We start from the raw sequence: 6,782 nt of genomic DNA on the forward strand, positions 1-6,782 counted from the left end.
TTTGGAATATTCAGAAATCAAGTTGAAATATAAAACCATATAGAGGTAGGTATGCTACAAGTCTATAACATATATACTAATTAATCAACTGCAATCAGGAGACAGTTTCTTCTTCTAAGTCCATCTCACGATTCGCTGAATTAAGAAAAATACATCAAAATTAGAGACTTTAGGCAAAATACATCAAAATCAGGAGACAGTTTCTTCTTCTAATTATCCAGTTTCTTAAGGAAAATGGATTGCTAGGTCAGTACCGGGACTACTATAGCATAGTCATGCTGAGCAAGAAGGTATTTGTGATGACCAAGAGAGCAATAAGACGGAATTGTTTCGATCAAGCGGTGTAAATACTGATCATGCACTCAATCAAACCTACTCAGTTCATCTTAAACTGGGAAATAAAGATAATCTTTTCATGCACCACATTTTACCCAAGGCCTTCAGATAATCAAAACATGAGAACAATGATTGGAGACTCAAGCTAATACTGTCACAGTGGCCACCACCACCCTGAATTTTCACAGGAACTCGTGTGTAAATTGCAGCTGGATGATCGTCAGTGGCGACATATTATTCTCTAATCCTTCTCTCTACCAATTGATAGAACATCTAACTGACAGGCTGAAAAATTAATGACCAAGAGAGCAATAAGAGGGCATTGCTTCGATTAAGCATGTACATATTGATCATGCGCTCACCCTACCAGGCTCATTTAAGTTTTAACTGGTAAAGATATATATCCTGTTCATGCACAGCACTTTACCCAAGCCTTGAAGACTGTCACATTGGCCACTACGCCTAATTTTCACTGGAATTCATGTGTGAATTGCAGCTGAATAATCCTAGTAAACTAAGCAGTGATACAAGACATACAATGCCACATTATCTTCTACACTAAAATACATTCTCGAAGGAATCCGCGTGTGAATTGCAGTGAGGAGATGATCGAATCCGTTGGAGAAGAGGAAATGAGATAACATAAACAGTCTGTTGTGGGGCGGCGCGGGTGGGGTTAGGGTTACCTCCTCGTAGAGAGGCAGGGGTCGAGGCGGCGGGGCAGCGTCCGGGCGGCGGGGTCGGGGCGGCGTCCGGGCGGCGGGGTCGGGGCGGCGTCCGGGCCGGCGTCCGGGCGGCGGGGTCGGGGCGGCGTCTGGGCGGCGGGGTCGGGGCGGGGTCGAGGCGGCGTCGGCGCGGCGTCCGGGCGGCGTCCGGGCGGCGAGGAGAGGGCGAGGGAGGGAGAGGGCGAGGGCGAGGGCGAGGGCAGCGGCGGCGGCGGTAGATCGAGAGGGAGAGAACTGGCGAGGGGGATCGGGCGAAGGGGGATCGGGCGAAGGGGGGATCGGGCGAAGGGGGGATCGGGCGAAGGGGGGCCACAATACTAATGGCACACCTCACCGTGGTGCGCCATTAGTATTTTTTTTTATTTCAACTCGAGCCAAAAGGTTATGTAGTGCCAGAACCTATCTACGTCAAGCCCACTCTACTAGCTCGACTGGTCAGCAGCCAGTTCTCACACCAGGAGGTCCTGGGTTCGACTCCCAGGCTCCACAAATTTTTTTTAGCATTTAAAAAGATGTTTGATACTTATTTATGTTTAAATATGTTCAAACTTGTTTAAATAATAACAGTAATATTTTTTATAAGACAGTAGCATTTAAAAAGCTGTTTGATACTAATTTTTTTATAAGACGGTGCGCGGGGTGCGGGGGGTCGGCGGCGGCGGTTGAGTAGGGGAATCGAGGGTGCGGGGGGTCGGCGGCGGCGGCCGGTGGACTGGGGGGTGCTCGGCGGCGAGGGGGCCGGATCTGGCGAGGTGGGATAGCGATCGAGATGGAGGGGGATCGAGATCGAGTGTCCATGAAATTTAAAAATATTCATGATAGTTCAAAAAGTACCCATGAAATACAATCGAGAAATGAAGGCTACGATTTAAATACAATCGATCTTAGCTAGCTATCTGTTCACAATCTTCTTGACCTTCTTTTTCGCAAATGGAGTTCTTCTGTGGAACGGACGTCCTTTAGGTAGGGTGGTCCTGCTTCTTCTTGTGGTGTATGCTGCTACTTCATCATCGTCGTCATGTTCGATCCTCGGGTCGCCGTACTTGTTGAAGTCTTGCTCATTGGCTACTCCATCCATTCCGATGATCTTCCTTTTGCCTCTCCTCACGACAACACGACTGGGCTTTGGCGGGTCGGTAATGAAGAAGCATTGGTCCACTTGGGAAGCCAGTACCCATGGCTCATTTTTCGCGGTGACGTTTGCGCCCGCGGTCTTGGATTTGGCTTCGGGTATAACCATGGTGGTGAAATACCGGTCTTCTTTTATGACGTTCTTGGCCCATCTGACATGGAACATCGGGACCTTCTCTCCAGCGTAGCTCAGCTCCCAGATCCCCTCGATCCTTCCGTAGTATCTGTCCTTGTCGTTACCGGTGTAGGATTCCATCGTTACCCCGGAGTTCTGATAACCATCGCTCTTCATGTCCTTGGCCTCGGTGTAGAATGTGTAGCCGTTGATATCGTACGCCTCATAGGTCATCAGGTTGTGCTCGGCGCCCTGTGACAAGGCGAATATGAGTTGTTCTTCCGCGGAAGAATCCTCATGTAAAGGGTACGACATAAGCTTATGCTTGAACCAACGCGTGAAACATGAGTTGTGCTCTTTGAGTGTATCTCCGTCCGTCCTCTGTTGGCCTCGGTCATTGTACGTCTTTTTAATAAAGGTTTTGTGCTCTACCACCCAAGGATCGACCACGTCTATGTGTTGTAGCGCGACTAGGTTTGCTCTTTCAAAGTCGGCGAGTCGACCCTCGAAGTCGACATGCATTTCGTGGCGACCCTCACGGTGACCCCATCCAGCGAGCCTGCCGAGGTGCCTGTTGACGGGTAGACCAACGGGGTTCTCGATGCCTAGATAATTCGTGCAGTAGGAGATGCACTCTTCGGTCAGAAAGCCCCTAGCTATGCTTCCTTCTGGACGTGACATGTTGCGAACGTATCCTTTGATGACACCATTCATCCTTTCGAACGGCATCATGCTGTGCAGGAACGTCAGCCCGAGTTGGATGATAACCTCCACTATATGGACCAGTAGATGCACCATAACGTCGAAGAATGCAGGCGGGAAGTACATCTCAAGCTCGCATAGTATCACCACGATCTCTTCCTGTAGCCTTCTGAGTTGCCTCACGCCAATCGACTTCCGAGAGATGACATCGAAGAAGTTGCATAGGCCAAATAGCGTTTCACGGACGTGCGCGTCCATGATCCCACGGATTGCAACTGGAAGTATCTGCGTCATCAGCACGTGACAGTCGTGAGACTTCATCCCGCTGAATTTCTGCTTCGCTGGGTCTAGGTATCTGCTTATCTTCCCCGCGTAACCGTAAGGAAGTTTTACTCCTAGGAGGCAGGTGAAAAACTGCTCGATCTCCTCCTGACTTAGAGTGAAGCACTCGGGAGGGTAGTCATTTCCGGTCTTCTTGGCCTTTTTGCCTTTGCGACGACTTTCTGTGTCCTGCTTCGCCTCATCATCATCATCATCATCATCATCATCATCATCATCATCATATATAGCGTGAAGCTCCTGCCTGATGCCCATTGATTTCAAGTCTGCCCTTGCTTTCGGCCCATCTTTGGTCCTCTCTGGCATGTTGAGCAGGGTACCAAGCAGACTCTCGCACACGTTCTTCGTGATATGCATGACATCAAGGCTGTGAGGCACACGGTGGATCTTCCAGTACGGCAAGTCCCAGAAAACAGACCTCGTTTTCCATACCTTCAGCAGCGGCTCTGGCGCCTTTCGCTTCTTTCCCGGCTCTGGCGCCTTTTGCTTCTTTCCCGGCAGTGGGCAGTCTTTCCAATTTTTCAACAGCTTGTCTATTTCCTCGCCGCTCCTCGTACACGGGCGTTTTTGGGGTTCGGTTTCACCATCGAACAGATCCTTGCGTTTCCTCCACGGGTCATCGTCGCGAAGCCACCTTCGATGTCCCATGAACACGGTTTTCGAAGACCCGGGATCTCTATCTAGCTGGCGATACGTTGTGTCATCCATGCACCTTACGCATCCAGAAAATCCGTGGACTACCTGCCCCGCAAGATATCCGTAACCGAGATAGTCGTGCACCGTCGTGAGCAGTGCGGCTCTCATAGGGAAATATTCTTTCTCTGCGGCGTCCCACGTATTGGCTGGCGTTTTCCACAGCGTGTCAAGCTCCTCTTTCAGCAGCCCCAGATACAGATTGATGTCGTTCCCTGGTTGTTTCGGCCCTTCAATTAGCATACTCATGTGAATGTACTTCCTCTTCATGCACAACCAGGGGGGAAGGTTGTACATCCACACAAACACAGGCCAGGTGCTATGTGTGCTTCTCTGGCTGCCAAACGGATTGACTCCATTGGTGCTCGCGCCCAGCACGATGTTCCTTGGATCGTTCCCAAATTCTGGGTATTCGAAGTTCAATGCTTGCCACTGGCTCGCATCCTTAGGGTGACTCAGCATCTTGTCTTTTTTATCTATCTCCGGATCATTTGCGTCATCTTCTCGCTTCTTCTCCTCCCTATCCGCGTGCCAACGCAGGAGCTTTGCTACCTTAGGATCCACGAAATACCGCTGCAGACGAGGAGTGATCGGAAAGTACCACACCACTTTTCGAGGAGCTTTCTTCCTCTTCTTGTATCGAGTGACACCGCACACCGGACATATTGTAGACTCCGCGTGCTCGTCCCGATAAATGATGCAATTGTTCATGCACACATGGTATTTCACGTGCGGTAAATCCAGAGGACACACGATTTTCTTTGCCTCCTCCAAACTGGTCGGGCACTTGTTCCCCTTGGGAAGACGTTCGTGCCAGAATGACATGTTCTCGTCGAAGCATGCGTCGGTCATTTTGTGTTTTACCTTCATCTCCAGAGCCATGAGCGTTACTTTCAGGCGGGTATCCTCGGGCCTGCATCCTTCATACAACAGAGTAACCGCGTCTAACTCAAGTTGATCCATCTTGGCTTTCTCTCGGGCGGCAGCTCTTGCGTTATCCGTCTGCTTGAGAAGCATCTCTTGAATATGAGGGTCCTGCACCCAGCCCATCGATGGTCCAACGTCGTCTGCTCCGCTGGCATCATCATCATGTCCTGCATCTTCTACATGATGACTGTGTACAGCATCACCGTCGTGATCATCTCCTCCTGGGGATTCTTCGTCTTCTCGCCCCCCCCCCGAGCAGCGGTGGTTGTCTTGCTGCCCTTCCTCATTTCTTGCCCGGCCCCCATGAACGACTTCGTAGTCATCATCATCACCTTGCCACCGATAGCCATCCATGAAACCACGCAAGAGCAGGTGGTCCCGCACCTGCCCGGAATCCGGGTCCGCAATAAGGCTATTCAGCTTGCATCTTCGACACGGACATCTTATCTCCGTCTCGTTCTTTTGAAGCATCTCGGCCTTCGCGGACCTCAAAAACCTATTCACGATGCCTTCGGTCATCGTGCGAACCATGGTCGCCTGCGGGGTAGAGCAAAACGATATTTTAGAACCAAGAAAAAATTTGGCATGACTTTCCCTAAAAATAGGACCAAAAAGAATGCTTAATGCCAAAATTCTCGCCGAAACGGAAATGAATCAACATTCCGGCAAAATATTGGCAACTATCGCATTTCAAATACCGGTACACCTCCAAACACAAACACATATGCAACACCATAAACATATGCAACACCACGAACATACATAGATCTAGCTAGGCCATAAAAAGTGCATGTGCACATTGTTTGTAGGGAGAACAACATAAATATAGCTTCCCCCCTTACTTACCTAGCAAAACAAGGTAACTTAACCACTTAATTTGAATGAATCTATGGTGGAAATGAGGTGAAAAAGAGGAGGCACCCGAGACAAGGAGGAGGCGGTGGAGAGAATGAAGTGGGGAGAAAGTGAGTGTGGGAGGAGAGGCTGTCGAAAATATCTTGTTGCTGCCCACTTACTAATGGCGCACCAGCAACAAATGCGCCATTAGTAATCCAGGTTACTAATGGCGCACCCCCTGGCGGTGCGCCATTAGAACTTTTGCAAAAAAAGGAATAAAAGCAATAATAAAAAAATAACATTAGTGGCGCACCTCCTGGATGGTGCGCCATTACTAGTTACAACTAGTAATGGCGCACAACCAGGGGATGCGCCATTAGTATGTTTGGACAGGCGCACTAGTTCAAAAAAAAATTTGGTACTAACGGCGCACCGTGGTCAGGGTGCGCCATTAGTAGTTTCAACACTAATGGCGCATCAGCGGGTGGTGCGCCATTAGTATATACTAATGGCGCACCACTTGTCTGGTGCGCCATTAGTGTCATTTCCATCTATAGCCCTTTTCCTAGTAGTGATATAACATCTGTGATTAAACACGCCGTTTCCCTTGCTATTCATGATCACTTGAACTAGCTTACCTTATAATAATATTTCTATCTTGCACCATGAGTGTTGTTCAGTGGCAATATTCGCTCCGCCAAAGGTAATAGTGATGCACCTTTGCTAAGAAGGTTCTTTCCTGTTCAATGCAATGACAAGACGCTGAAACATCATGGTGCCCATGCTAAAAGATAATGATTCACCCCCTGGCTTCTTATTGTTGTATCCTCTTGGCAGGGCGTGGCCGCGGCTACGGCGTGGGCAGCAAGGACGAGCGCCGCAAGGGAGCCGATGGGCGTGGGCGTGAACCGGGGAGAGGAGACCGTGGCGGAGGAGATGAGATAAGGCCACCATCTTCTTCTCCCCCCTCTCCGACC

The sequence above is a fragment of the Triticum aestivum genome, chromosome 3B (genome assembly GCF_018294505.1).
Source record: "Triticum aestivum cultivar Chinese Spring chromosome 3B, IWGSC CS RefSeq v2.1, whole genome shotgun sequence".
Classification (NCBI taxonomy): Eukaryota; Viridiplantae; Streptophyta; class Magnoliopsida; order Poales; family Poaceae; genus Triticum; species Triticum aestivum.